The sequence below is a fragment of the Strigops habroptila genome, chromosome 9 (assembly GCF_004027225.2).
Source record: "Strigops habroptila isolate Jane chromosome 9, bStrHab1.2.pri, whole genome shotgun sequence".
In the NCBI taxonomy this organism is placed as follows: Eukaryota; Metazoa; Chordata; class Aves; order Psittaciformes; family Psittacidae; genus Strigops; species Strigops habroptila.
This window is the reverse complement of record NC_044285.2, coordinates 31459688-31475377: the sequence shown is the minus strand read 5'-3', so window position 1 is coordinate 31475377 and position 15690 is coordinate 31459688. Positions and strand designations below refer to the sequence as shown.

The 15690-nt window shown below is 38.6% G+C and overlaps 1 long non-coding RNA gene across 2 annotated transcripts in view; it reads left to right on the top strand.

Annotated features, from left to right (window-relative positions):
- Window positions 1–15690, top strand: part of LOC115612840 — a 55488-nt gene that overhangs the window by 23164 nt on the left and 16634 nt on the right. For both annotated transcript variants that reach the window (XR_003993175.1, XR_003993176.1), the window contains 5 exons: window positions 1920–2071; window positions 3463–3515; window positions 8179–8352; window positions 10395–10532; window positions 11763–11949. This is a non-coding gene — a long non-coding RNA (uncharacterized LOC115612840). The remainder of the gene's footprint in view (window positions 1–1919; window positions 2072–3462; window positions 3516–8178; window positions 8353–10394; window positions 10533–11762; window positions 11950–15690) is intronic.

Sequence of the window (15690 nt, the reverse complement as noted above, 5' to 3'; positions counted from 1 at the left end):
ACCCAAATAAATGAAATTTTAACAGTGAAACTAATAATCTTTCTATTTAGTATTTAACATTAATTGACTAAAGATTAATTTCAGCATGAGTGAAGCATTCTGCAATCATGATATTTTCTATTAAACTCCAGTGAATACCGTCTTCCTGCTTTGCAACAACTGATGTTGGTGCAGGAGGAGGAAAAAAAAGAAACAGCTTCTGGAGTGATCTGTGTATATGGAGAGCAGTATTGAATTAATTGGAAGCTCATTTATTACTAGCTCTTATAACACTTCTGATAGGATTATAGGGAACATTCCAGTAAACACTCTGTTGTGCTTGAAGCAGGAAATAATTAGCTTTCAGTTTGCTTCATTTTGACCAAAATAAAGAAAAGCAGTGCTGGTAGAAGGAGAATCTGAATTTCTACTTCAAAACACTATTATATGCTCAGCAAAAACTGGGAAAAAAAGAAAAAGAGGTGGGTGGGCTCAGAACTTGAGACTTCAAACTGTGCATGAACAGACTTTTGTAGCTGATTCATTGCAACTTCTTAACCACGTGATCTGAACAGGATGTCTAGAGCTCAGCTGTGTATGCTTACAGGGCTTTATGTAGCTCCTGTATGGTCCTGGATGGACCACACAGATGGAGCTTATTGCTGGAGCCCCTGGGGATAGGTAAGCAGCCATTCCAGCCTTCTCTCCTGTCCTGGCTGGCATGGACTGAGAAACATTTTCACTCTGTTTTCCATGGCAAATATCTCAGATACCATCACTGAGCAGGGATGTACCCACAAAAGTGCCAGTTCTGTTGCCTCCTGCCAGGTACTAAAGGCAAAGCCTCAGACTGGGAGTCTCAGACTGAAAGTCTCAGACTAGTCCCAGTCTTGCTCTGCTTCTCAGGCAAGACAGTAGAATAATATCCACGATTATTTTTAATGAAGACTCTGCAGGAGAGGATTCATCCACCATAAAGTCTATGATTTCTGTGATATCAAGGGAAGTAACCTACGTGACGATGTCCTTTTTCTATTCCATTGTCACATATCTGTAATTTATTTATGCAGGACATGTAAGACAGACAAAGGCCTACATAAAAGTATAGATCCATGCAAAAGCAGAGATCATCAATAACTGTCTTTAATCAGAAAACTGCTGATTTTTGAAATTGCTACTTACTTTTTCTCTAGTTTCAATGTATTTTCTATTTAGTACAGAATAAGTTAAAAAAGAAGAGCCCTGTACTTATTTCCTAAGAGTTACTTTCCTTCAGTACCTGTCTCAGTTTTATTATGTGTTATATCATTTCAGGACAGCTAGGTTGCAGCAGAGCAATTCCATAGCCTGTTGCCGGATCAGCTTGGTGTATGTCACATACTTGGCTGTAGCTCATCTCTGTGATGTTCTGCTGCAGCCCCACAGGATTTAGTACTTCGAGGGCCCTGTCAGAGAAGGGATATTTATGCCCAAAGGAAAGGGAAGTTTGTAGATGAAAAGGTTTCTAATGCATGGCTTTCACTCACAACCCCAATCTGCTTGTATTTAATGTCCCTGGGTAAAAATGTTCTGGTGAAGGCACCTTCTTTCACCTGAGGGCAAATGAATGTGTTATAACAATGATGGAATTATTCTGACCAGGAGGTCAGGAGGGAGGTCTTCATTTCAGAAAGGGAAATATGATTATGCTCCTCCATTGGGTGACTCCTTTGATTTCTTTACAGGACCCGTGGGAGGTCCCCTGATGCCAGGATCCCTCAGAGGCCTTGGTCTCAGTAATGTCATTTAAATGACAAGACAACTTGGAAGTACCAATTGCTCCTTTGACCTGAGCATTCAGCCACACTCAGGATTTTGCAGGGTGTTCTGCTTAGAAGAAATACATAAGGGAGGCCAGTGGCTCTTTGAAGCAGAACTATGATTTTTTTTTTTTTTTTCAGAGAACACAGACCTGTTTCCCTGAATGCTGGAGGAATCAAACAAAAAGCAGCAGCATCTTTGCTCACGGCTTCTGCCTTTATATGCTTGCTCTGTCAGGCTGAAAAGTTACTACAGGAACTGCCCTGGGCCACCAGTTGCAAAGCTGTCAAAAGTAAGTCCCCAAACTGTGGAATTGAGGAGGTTCAGTCTTCTTGAGCATTACATGTATGCATGTTTTGCAGGCTGACCATTTCATTCAACTGGAAAGATTTTCTACAAAGACATTCAGTTTCTTCCCACAGTGATTTTTATTTATGAACATCTAAACATTGATCAGCATTTCATTATAACTGGAAAAGCCAGCTGGATCATATCCCTCACATCGAACCCCTTTATCACTTTTGAATAGCAGAATGTGAAATAATGTATGTTTTGTTTTGTCTTTAGTGAAAAACTAATAGGTTCTGCACATTCTGATGTGACTTTGGTAGGGTAATGAAGGTACATGCCTATTGTTCATGGCGGGGCATAGGCAGGTTCGTTAGAAAAAAAGAGTATTTACACTTGCAATTTCTAAGCTGTTATACAGAAGTCTGAATCTGTTATACAAAAATACCCTCAATCCTACTTTCTAATTACTTAAATTTTTATATGCAGCTGTGGTATAAATGGGTTCTTTTTGGTGAAGGAGAAACAGGAGGAACATATTTATATCACTGCTGCCCTCCCAGCGGACTGTACCTGGACAGCTATTCATATGTTCTCTGAGGAAAACATAGAAAGTAACTGTACCTTCTAGTGGTAATCTCAACTAATCTGATTTCCTAGCTTTTTCTAAGGCAGTGGAGTTCTAGTGGGATCACAGCTCCAGGTCCACCTCATGTGTAAATCGAATTTCAAGACATGTTTGTTAAAGCATAACTCAGCACCCCCAGGCATACTTTTCACCTAGCATTGAATAGACAAGACAGAATCCCTATTTAAAGGAGGAAATGTTGAGGTTTTGTTCAAGTGTTTAATCAAGAAGTCTCTGATTTAGCAATAAATCTGCTAACTAGTCTATACTCCACAAACACTTCAACTAAATTTAATTACTCTGATACCAGACTATTCTGAGTGCTCTTTGCATGATTGGTAGTACAGAAGGAATTGATATCCCATGAGTTGGTAGTTAAGATTTCGTTTTTCCTCAAGAAATCTCAATTTTTGCAGTGGCATGCCTCTTCCCAGACTGGACAAGTGCTGGGCATACTCAAAAGCAGCCTGGCTTTGTCATAAGAGATCTATTGGACTCCCATCCAATGAGACATCAACAGAAACTGAACAGCAACACCAAGGGTTGGCTGTAAATAGCCGCACCTGGCAGAGGCACTTGGTTGGAAATGCCACCTTCCAATTTTTCTCCGGTTCTCAATTTTCCCTGAAAACTCAGTGCAGATGTACTTAACCTAGTTCGTAGTGCCGAGATTATTAAATTCATGAGAATTCATACATTCTGGATAAAAGAAAGTTGTGAATTAAAAACTCTCACACTAACCATTTCCCCCATCCTTCCCCACCCAGGAATTTCCAGGCATCTTACCACAGCTACAGGTCTGCAGCTTCTCTTCCTCAAGGTTGGTCATGTCCCTCTTCTAAGAGGGCTAGTCTGTGTTTTGGTCTTTCCGGCTAGGGCGGTGCTCCCTCTGCTCAGCCCTTTCTCTTCCTCTGTTCTTCCAGGGAGGGAGTTAGTGACAGCCATTTCTTCCATAGTTCATCCATACATGGGAAACACGTGGAGCCAGCTGACAGGGTTTCTATGTGATTTAGATGTACGTGCAAGGAAGATTTTTCTTTGTAGCATTACCACTGGCAGAATGGAAGAGTGCAGTGCGATTAGTATTCTTACCTTGAGAGCACTTGAGTAGAGATGGAATAGTTCTTCATAAAATATAATGGATAGGATTTAGTGGACGGTTGAGGGTATATCTTAATTAATCTCTCTGCCAATTTAAAAATTGAACTTCTAATTAAGATGACCCCAAAACAATTATTCAGACTTGTGTATTTCCATTAATTAGACTACCAAAGCATTAAGAGCAAGATCATGACTTTGCAGAAGGCACAAAGTCCATTTTCTGGGTTGAAGTACCTCACTACCTAATTTGTAATGAGGAGAGGTCATAATACTTGCACCATTTTCACCACACCATTTATTCTGTTCATCAGGACTTCAGGTCTAAAATAGAAGTGGAGGATGTTTGTGTTGAAGTGATGGGTCACAACCTTCTCCCTGATGATGGGGAGGATTGATGTAGAATTATTTATTTGTCATATGAAATGGAAGTCCTCTCCCAGGAGACAATTGCTTCTTTTCACTCCCACTTTAGTATTCACCAAACTAACACCTAGTCAAGTATGATATCACTACAGATATTTAGTGTACATATTTGTGGTTTTTCTTTTCTACAGCAAAGCTAATTTACTCATAAAACACTTAATTACCTTGGTAATTAAGCCGTAGATGTGAACACTATAAATACCATTTAAATAAAACCACCATGGCCCATGGGCCATGATCCAGCAAGATATTTAGTCACCTGCTCTCAGCAGAACAGTGTGGGCGATTCAAGAAAGGCAAATGGCTCAGGACATCGGCTTCCCGCAGCAGGCAGTTTGTTGAACTGAGGTCTCGACAGCCCTAAATTGACAAAATAAGGTTCCAATGGTTCCTGTTGCAAATGGTTGATGTGGTTCACTAAAAGACCACTGTCAAAGTGGTTTTGTTGAAACATGTTGTAAAAGTGGGACTTAACAAAGTTCAATGGCAAGGTTCACTCTTTTGCTGTACTGCACAATCATTTGATGCAAAATTACGGAGGCAGAGTTAAAGTTACCAAGACAAAAATCAAAGTTACCATAATACAAGTTTATGTGCACTATCGGTTACCATATATTTGCCATTTGTGAAAGGTCTCTGCCTTGAGGAGCAAGGGACCTTGAGAGGTGTCCCAGCTCAAAGGGAGATCACCACCATGCAGCCATGCTGCTTAGCAGGGGGAGCTCAAAAAAGGCTTACTTAGGCATCATATTTATGGAATAAAGTGGTTGGCTTGTAGTCAAATTCCATGCACTGGCAAAGGTATGCATGAAACTCCTTGTAACCACGACTTTCTTTGATCCTTGATAAATGAGTCTTGGAAAAGCCACCCACTATCCATGAGTTAATTGCATGAACGGTGTTCCAAGCTAGTTTTGTTAAGGGGTTGAGTGCATCTGTCACAGTCCCAGAACTCATGGGCAAAAACAATCAGGACCAGGTATTTCCATATCAGTCTTAATGAGTCATTTCAAAAAATGATACTACTTTTTTGTGGATGAACATTTCTAAACTATCAAATTCCTTGAAAACCTTTCAGAGTGTTTGCAGTTGGTATTTATAATTGCTAACAACATTGTGTGATGCAGGAGAGGCAAACTGTATTCTTTTAAAACGTTTTTGCCTATCAAATTTATATTTTAACTGCTGTAATGCTCTCAGTATTTTACCAGAAAGACAGTCAAAACAATCTGTAGCTGAATTATTGAGGAAATGAAAAAATATTGTAGATGATAAACATTATCTTCTACAGAACCACCTGAGACAATATCATCTGTCATTTAAAAAATTTTAAAGAATATATTATTGCTACTGAAAAAGAATAGTATGAAATTCAGGAAGGACCTTGAGCTATGGATGTGTCCGTTGGCATTTTTGCACTCAGGAATGCCCAGCTGACATCCAGGGGGTAGATAGGGAAGGAATCACATAGATATTTCTCCTTTAAGAAGTGGAATCTATTTTAGCTGCAGGCTCAACACAAATACCAATCTGGCTTTGCTTCACACACATCTTAAAGTCTCTGCTATTTAACTTTTCTTCCACAAAATTTCAGCAACCTATAAAAACCATGCCCACTTTTCATCTTCCAGTCACTCTAAGCCCCAATATTCATTCTCTTTGCCATTTATCCTATGTCTTGGCCTAAAAAGTTGGTATGAAATAAGGTAAAATAAAAGTAGGTGGAGATTGGAGCAGCCTTACTGTTTAATCTCTGTGTGATTCACTATAATGTGTTCTGAAAAACAGAATCTAAATCTGTTCAAATTTAGAATGTCAGAATTGGACTATGTTCAAGATATTATTAGACTATGGGTATTATATCAACAGCAGAGCAGGAGGAGAAGATACTATTTTAGCTGGAGAATGCCTGGAAGGATATGGGCTATAGTATCTCTTTTGACCCAACTAGCAGAATCAATATTTAATGTTTTAGGGCGTATTCTGGTCGAAGAGGAAAAAAATGGTTAAACTGTTGCGTTTCTGTTTGTTTGTAAAAAAATGTGAGGCTCATTTTTATGTTTAGAGCTCCAAACTTTGTTCAGTTTCCATGTTACCTCAAAAGCATACTTCTCTAATCTGTTGTCAAGGTGAAACCCAGGTGTTGCTCAGGCTGTGCAAAAACATCTTCTGCCTCACTCTTCCGTGTATCATCTGCACAAACACATTCACGCATACCCTTTCCCAGAACAGTACAATGCTCAGAAGAAATCCTGAAGCACAGTACATTGACAATTTTGTGATATCCTTCACTTGCTTTTGGCTGTGGAAAGGACCATGTATCTCCTACAAATGTCTTTAAAAAAATTAAACCCACACATTCTAAAAGTTTTAATTCAACTTGTAAACATAGAACAAGCAAGAGAAGGAGATTTCCCCTGCAAGCTGGCAAGTTATTTGCCAAAAACAGAGCCAGAATTAAATTTTCTTCTAAAAAGTTAGATTGTCAAAGTTGGATCCCAGATTCAGTCACTGAAGTGTGAAGAAAAGGGATTTTAGTAATACTTTAACTGTACATTTCAACCAACCTCTTTAACTGTGCATCACTTCTGACATCTCCATAATGTGTGAGAATGTGTATAAGTGTATATACAAACTAGATTTCTTACTGAGTCTAGACAGTGGAAAAAATTCTATGCTGGCATGAAATGCTCAATGGCATAATGGTAAATTCCACAAACAGCTGGGATTCGCTTTTCAAAATATCCTACTCTATTCAAAGACACTTCAGTTTTCAATGATATTTTTTCAGTTTTCTTATTTTGCACTTTCTAAAGATACATGAACCTCTGGGTTTTTTCCCTCCTCCCTCCCATTTTAAAGTTCTGGTGGCACATTCAGCTTCCTACCTTCTTTCCTATAGATGATGCTTCCACCCTGAGCATCCATGAGCAATGCCAAACAGAGAATTATCAACGTTGCATAATATAGGGACAAAGTTAGTAGATCTAAACTGTCCAGGCAAGAATATAATAGAAGTCATGGTCATGAAGTGACTGGGTTCCTCCTTGGGGGAAGAAATCCATCTTTATCCAAAGGTGAATCAAAATACAGCAGAATACAATTGTATTCTTCTCATGAAACTTCTACTCCTAATCATGAAGGGGAGTGGAGAAGAAATGTTTTTTCTGGATCATAGATTATTTGATCTACTATGGTGATATTCCAAGAAAGAAATGAAAAATCAGGTGTGCAGTAATTCACTATGGAAAATATTTCCTTTATCCCATTGTCAGTTTACTTCCCTAAATTAATGCACAGGCACTCTAATTTTATAATGTGGAATACCTCAGATCACATTGATATCTAGTAAGATTTACTGGTATTTTTCTTTCACAGTCCAGATACAAAGACTGTCAATGGCCTTATGAAAAAATGACGTTGGAACACTGTATTCTGTACAGAAAACCATGTGGCTGTATAACAAGAGTGCAAAACATATTCACTAGATTTTCTTTCTAGTAAGTTAATGCAAGTCTTTGATTTGAATTCAGTTGCATTGCAATATATCAGATGAATATGCTTAGGTATGGTAAAGAGGTCCAGGACTGGTAACTCAGCCTCTGGAAGGGCTGTTACCCATATATTAGCATCCAGAGACAGGGGACTGAAAACAAGTCAAGGGGCAGTTGAAAGGCTTGGCACAACAGTCAGAGACTTCAGTGTTAAAGAAGCTAGTGAGCCACTATGGATGTTGTCTTGAATAAAGCTAGTTGCCTTAAACAGAGTTCTTTGTGCAAAGATAAGGCAACCATATGCTTGGCACCTCAGCCCCCCACAAAGAATTTACTTGTTTAGTGATGGCTGAGATGGTCCCAGACCCAGGATCCCTGCCGTGTTGTGTACAAACACACCAGCAATGGGGTCTAACCCAAGCGACTTACTTGCTGAGATGACTTCTCATTTTGTGGTATCTTCAGCTTTAAAGGAAAACACAAAGAAGGAAACATGGGACAGCCTCCTGCTCCTCTCCCACCCCCCGTAATGTCATGAGTATTTTCAACAAGCAAAACTGACCTGCACGTTCCACTCATAGCTAATCATCATAACGGAAACTACAGTGCATTCATCATTTTCCTTGAAGTTTGCAGCACGTAAGTATCACTTGTATCTATGCTCTTTCGTATACCAGCTCTCAAACAACCACTCACCACTGAGATATTCCATTAGTGTCATGCTGGGAATGGAATGTTTCTGGGTTTTATAACGCGACTTTGAACCAGAGCCTCGTAGCATGTCTTACTCTCAAGATTACAGTTCATCTCACAGTCAGAAGGAAGAGTGGATGCGATGCATTCCAGCATTTCCCCTGCCTATGCAGTTAAGCTAGCTGCTGGCTGATACCCGGCTGCTTTGATCCTGCGTGCACAGTGAAATAGTCAATACAGTCAGAGCAGGGTACAAACTGTGGCTCAGTCAGTGTTTCTTCCCCTGCTCCCTGCTTGCATAAGTAGCAAGTAACTTCACACCTGCTTGTTAAATAGCTTACTCCCTGTCATGGATACAAAAAAGGAATTTTCCAGCTCTTTCATCCTTTGACCTGTCTCCTATATGAGGCTGTCTATGCCCAATGGGCTCAGTGACAGTATGACTGAGCAGCAGCCTAGGGAAAGGCAATTTCTTTCCAATAAACACCTCTTTGTTCTGCCAAATGGGTTATAACAACACAATCCAAAATTAATAACAAGTGGCTATAATAAGTATTTGAATGTTTACCTATTCTTATTTGAGGGGGTAAAGATACTCTTTTCAAATACTGAATGCACAGAAGGGCAATACTGATAACTCTTTCATCTCTATAGTGCCGTACTTCCCTTTTAGAGCTCATCTGGCAATTTCAGACTTTAGTGAAGCATAGGACTACTAATTTCTGATCAAAAGGGTGAGAGCCAAATCAGAATCTGGATTTCAGTCTTATTTCTTCATTTTTACATGTGGAAGATAATGCATTGTTATTCATTTCTCTGTGGTCAATCTTAAAGGAGAATGATGACCTTACATCATTTGATTAATGCTCCAGTTATTACATGTTTACAGATCAGCGTTTATCTCCATTCCCTTTGACCACTGAGTCAGACACCTCGTATTTTTTGAACTTTGTACCTTTTTTTTTTCTTCATTTTCAGTAGAATCTTCTTTTAGGAGTGGCGTTAATTAACATCAAAGCGACTGACTGTGGAGAGCAGTGATTGACTTGGGGAGTGGGGGGAGGTAGCTGGTATGGAGACAGGGAGAGCAGCAGGGCTGTGGGGCTGTAATATGATGTAGGCAAAAAAGATGAACTGACTGCTGATAACAGGAAGGAGAGACTAACTCTCACTGAACTACTTAGTAAATCTGTGCTGATGACCTGGGTAAGATGAGTAAAAAGCCATGCCTTTATCAGCATTTTCCTTTGTTAAACATGCACCCATTTGCTCTTATTCACACAACAGTATAATGGATCACAGTGCCAGCACTGAAAGGAAAAGCAGTAGCACTACAGGCTATCATTAGCTGCCATTTTTTCCAAAGACTTTGTGTATATTCTGGTAAGAAACAGAGTGAGCTGCCTGCCCTCAGAAATGGCTTCCTGAGACAATTCAGAAATCAGTTATATCAGATAACACTTTTCAATGAGTTTAATTGAATTTATGTGAGAGGAAGGTAGCATTCAAGATGGTTAATGTTAGAAGAATGTTGCCCATAGTAAATAGAAGGTGGTCTATTCTTATTAATGATGAGGAGTAAAGATGTTTACAGTTTGTGTCAAGTTTATCTGATCGATCAATGACCAATCTAGCAGTGAGGGTAAGCGATGCTACAATACAGCATTCCTTTCACATTGCTGCAGAGGAGCTCCTCTTGGTTGCCACTGAGGCTTACCTCCCATCCCCTTCACTTGTTCTATACATGCCTAACAAAGTGGAAACAAAAAGCCATGAAATCCAAAATGCAGCACTATGTATCCTTTTTTCGTTATTGTAAATCATTATACAGAATAAGAGCAAGGTTGAGTTGGGTCCAAATTAACTCAGAAAACATTGTCAAAACATATTCTGCAGTAATAAGGACAGAGAAAGAAAAAAGGACTTTTTGTTAGTTCCCATTTATTTAATGATGATATAAACTCTGAGCTAGCTATTTTGTGTTTCAGAAAGTAATCGTGCATGACCAATTTTTGCTCTTGGAAGAATTTTACCTTGTGGCTACATTCTGTTTGAGATGATTTCAAGGAATACTTTTATCATCTACAGGCTTTTCAATGGTTCAACGGGGTTATTGAACAAGCAAGGTAAAAGAAACAAGATACTTTTGTTAATATAGAAAGTTACCTTCCAAGAAGGTCAGGGTACATACAGGATATTTAAAGGCTGTAAAGGCCTTTTCAGTGAGTATGATGGCATCCCATGTTTCCCAGTAATCTGCTGAAGAGCTCCCAAACTCCTGAAAGATACTTCTGCCTCACAGACACTTCAATTATTAGTTTTCAAATCAACTCATGCAGCTAAGTGAAGATACAGCCTGCTATCTTATACATATACCAGAGAATGGACTGGAATGTCCTAACCCATGTTACAAGGACTATCATGAAAAGCATGAAAACTCTAGACTTAAGACAGTTCTTTGGAATCATCCTCAACATAAACTAGCTAAGTTAAGACCAAATAACCTTATATTTAAGGTGTTTTCTAGCAGTTCCTGCTGAACTGGTATTTTTATTTTTATGCATCTGTTGCACATTGTATTTGCTCCTTTTGTTCTGCAAAAATAGTTATATTTGCTTTGCACTGCGCTAATCACTGAAGTTCATAAGACTCAAAGTATGTACAACCAAACACTTGCTGAAGTTTTGCAAGTTTAGATTACATCTAATTGCACAGCCCAAATCGCAGAGGTGAGGCGCTAGTCTATTTCCAACAGCAGAGACTTTTTCTAGGGTAGAATTATACAACTGATGTAGGTTTTTTAACGTACAGAAGACTCTGCTTTTATTAATCATCAGTGTAAAAATTAATATATAATACTCAGTGTAAACAATGGAATTAATTGTGGTTCCCAGTAATATCAACATTCATATAAATATCTTGAAAACTAGCCTAGGTTTCCCACAATGGCCAAATCTGTAGGAGAAGGGAAACCGATGGCATGCATTTGCCATTTTATGTTTACTAGTTCCTGTACTGTAAGCTTGATTCAGTATATAATTGACATTTCAGAATTAAAGCCTCTGGAAAGCAGGAAACAAAATAATAGTTCCTAAACCCAGAAACCCATGTGTCACATGGATTATATCTCACAAAATTAAAAGATCTTTCAGTAATCTCATGTATTACTTCTTTACCTGCACAGACCAAATTAAGGCAGAGTGGGAATCTGTAATGCATTATTTGTGGGGCACTGAAGCTCAGGATGTTGCTTTAAAAATTTATTTGTAAGATACAATTTGCTAATGTACAACTTTTGCATGATACATTTTAATAGCACTCAGATAATACAATGTGCTACCTTCTGTGCTTTGCAGCACTGACTGTGTAATACTTAGAATGTGAAAACCAAGTCAGAGTGAAAACCATGCTGATCAAAATTACAGGAGGATGACCCAGGATTTTAAATAATACAGCAAGTACCTAGCAGCGTTGCAATTACTGAAGACAATTACCAGGCTAGTTCTAAGGAAATACTTTCAGCTCAAGATAGGTAACAATAAGGTAATTTTACCTTTACTTTTCACTCCTGCCACTCAAAAATATACTAATATTTGAAATATCTCCAGATAAAATAAAGTAATATTTCAACTGTGTTGTACTGAATTGATAGATTTTTAGATATCTGGGGGGGGGGGGGGGGGGGGGAAGGCGTCCCAGGTACTACCAGTCTATGCTGTATACTATTACTACTATGTTATTAACACCTATATCCAAAGAGCTGGTTGAGATTCTTTATATTCAGGCATTGTAAAAGATCACTTGGAAGCTCAGCCTCTTATTAAACTGAAGTTTCAATGAAAACTGTCTGAAAATAAGCCTTTAAAATGCATATAATTCCCTGCCTTGCTCCCATTACTTTTCCAGAGATAAACTGAAAGAGACAAGAAGCAGACTTACACAAGGAAAGGTGATAAAACTGAAAATAAATGAAAAACATAATTCCTATTTTCTTTTCACCAAAATCATGTGTATATTTTGCCAACCACTTATAAAGGTGAAAAAAAAAGTTCACATGAAAATGTAAGAAAGCAATAACATTTTTTATAATAGGTCCTACTTTTTTTTTTTTTTTGTCATTCTAAGTGGGGAGCAAAAGAACTGAGGAACGATAAAGGGAGGAAGGGATCTTGTGAGTTTTCATGAGTCCTGCTGCTGGGTGTAGCACTAATTCTTGCCTTTGCTTTTTCTCTGTCCCCGTCTCCATGAGCTTTGAGGACTCTGCAAGCTGACTTTTTTTTTTTAAACCAGGAGAACTAACCAGAATTTCTATTTCAGCTCACCTTCAGCCTCTACCAAGGGAATGAAAACAGGAATAGAACAAACCCTGTCAAATTCTTTATTTTTATATATATGGAACTATAAACATCTCAAAATCGTTGTTCTGTCAACACATTCACATATCTTGTACTGACTGACATCACCTCTGACAAAAGGCAGTAACTAGAAAAGGCTTTAGAAAACTTTCTGAATAACATTGCTCACAAAACTTCAGCAAGATGATGCAAAATAAAATAGACCAGAGTTCAGGTGAACAGGGCACATACCTCAGTATAATTTTTTTCATGTGGCTGTAGAAATTCTGTGGACTTAGCCATTGAGGGACACTTCTTTTAGCAATTTGGAACATTTCTCAGGGGAAATATCATTCTGGCTTTTTTTCCCACTGTGAGACCCAAGAAATCACTCTGAGATATTTCCTTTCCCACAGGCAAATGGAAAGTTAATATTTTATAAGAAGATGAACACAGTCCTCTGATGCAGCTTAATGTATTTTTTACAATTTAAATGTCATTGTATTACCAGCTATGGGTCAAATTTGCCTAGGGGGAGTTGATAGTGACAGAGTGATAGGAGGGCTGGGACAGGCTCAGAGCAAAATAAATATGTTGAACAAATGGGTACTAAGGGAATGGGTTCTCCAGAGGAAGCAAATACATCTCAGAGCCTCCTTTAAAATTTTAGTGTTTAATCTGGGTAAGCAAAACAGCTATGAATTGTATGACACATTTCATTTGGGGACAATGACAAACAAAGTTTAAAGAATTTGAGCCTTGCTGACTAAACAAGCAACCTTCTTTCACATTCTCACCCATGCCTGCCAATATAGTCAGCTGCATTTCTTTTCTCTTTTATACTTTCAGCCAGTTCAATCCAGGGGTAGCAAGTGAATGAGAAGCAACCAGGCAAGTGCACAGAGAAAAATGAAAATACAAAGGAGCAACACATAGTCTTTTCTTTCATCCAGAACAAAACTTCAAAAATCCCTAGGGCTTTCTGGATCTAAGTAGGTGCATGTAGGTCGTGACAAGGAATTGAGGCCAAAGCTGCCGTGGAAAATGGGGGTGAATTCTTGGCCCTTTTTTTATGCTTAAGTTCTGCTAGAGATGAGAAAGGCTCAGATCAGCCAGTTTGGGCCTCATTGTTTCAACTAGATGATTCTAGACCTATGTATCCAAGAGGCATGAGGAACAAACCTTAGGTATAGTTCAGGCTGGCTGAATCTGGACATAGCTCTTCTTCAGTATCTAAACCACATCATTATCTTTTGCTGTCAAGAGACTGCTTTTGTCTTTTCTGCTGCTGCAGCAAATTGGTCTTCAACCTCACTCAACAGACCAGTGATGCACAATTTCCAGTAGAGGAAAGGGTGAAAGAAGTAGCTGCTATTTCCTGTGCTTGCTTATTAGAAGATAACGTATGTGCTGGATTTTAAACTGCCTTCTGATACGTGTTGTCAGTCAGCCAAGAAGAATGCAAAGCAAATGTAAAATACCATCTCACTGAGCTGGAAGAGTGTAAACTGTACATTCATACACTTCGCTGAACGTACGTGAATATACCAAGGTGCTAAGCAACCACAAAGTCTTCCCAAAATCTTTAAAGATAGAGTATTTAAGGTATATAAAAGGCAAATTAAATTTGGATAGAGCCTGCAATTCACAATCTCCCCAAATTCTGATTTCTGTTTCACTGATTCTTTCCAGCCTATCCCCTATGAGAGGATAGTACCATATTTCAACTTTAGAGACTGACATTTTCTGTAGAGCTCTGTGTCTTAAATAAGAATTCATTTCATGTCAGGGAATTCAGTGATTTGACAGCCATTGCAAAAAAAGTGTAAGAACCGTTTCTGGGCTGAAAGGAGATGAATTTAAAACAATCACTACTCCTTTTTCCTCAGGAATGTAATTGTATAAATGTGGATTTGTAGAACCATACAGTTGAGGTGTGAAGGTGGAAAAGAGTATGTTCTTGCCTAGGGGAACAGATGTGGTATAAACATTATTCTCATGAATACACCTATTCCTGTACCATTATGTCATATTTATCCTTTTAAATGTATGCATTCTTTGGAAACTGAAGTAAATGGTGTACCTCAATTACCTGAGGGAAATATTAACTCCTTAGTATTCTATTCTTACAATGAAGTCTGGAGATAAGAGGGTGCTCTATTAATACACTGGTGTTTAAAAACACTTTACAACCAGCTCTTGATTCAACCTAAGCAATAGTAATGCTGCATATCAGTGATTGAATTTTCTTCACAAAATTAAATCAAAGTTTTTATTTCAATTTTATAATTTATAATTAGCTGGAGATGAAGGCAGGGGGGGCAGAATAAAATTTCTCAGCTGAACAGTGAATTTCTGGAAAGCTCCGGACATTTGTGGTCAAGGCCAGTTCAGTGAATTGTTGCAAATGCTGATGGTTGCATGATAGGCATATTCCTAGCACCATGGCCTTGTGAGTGGTATTGGCCTAGCAGTTATATGGTGGGGTAAGCATCCAGCCTCTCCCCATAAACTGCTCAAATAATGAGGATAAGACATTCTGCCTAGATCAGTTCTTCCTCTATGAGGCTGCTCAGCCACAGAAGAGCTGTGAGGCTGGAGGGGTACTTGTAGGATTGTCTATGTACTTAGCTGAATGAATAGTCAGTGGGGCATGGGAAAATGGCTGTCACATTTATCTTCACATTAGCAACTGGGAGTCATTATCAGGATCCTAATACACCAAAAGATGCTTTGAACAGAGATGATCCTCATTTATTTGTCTACACATACTTAAATTGTTACTTTGTAGTATAAGTTTCTGGCACAGAAAGAAGAGTTTGGGCTTAAATTATTTTATGGACTATTTAAATGCAAGAAATTAAAGCCGATTTGTTCATTTCCAGTATCCTCCTTCTCATTTTACCATAGGGAACCTGTTTTTTTGAGCCAGTCATCATTTTTCTTAAAC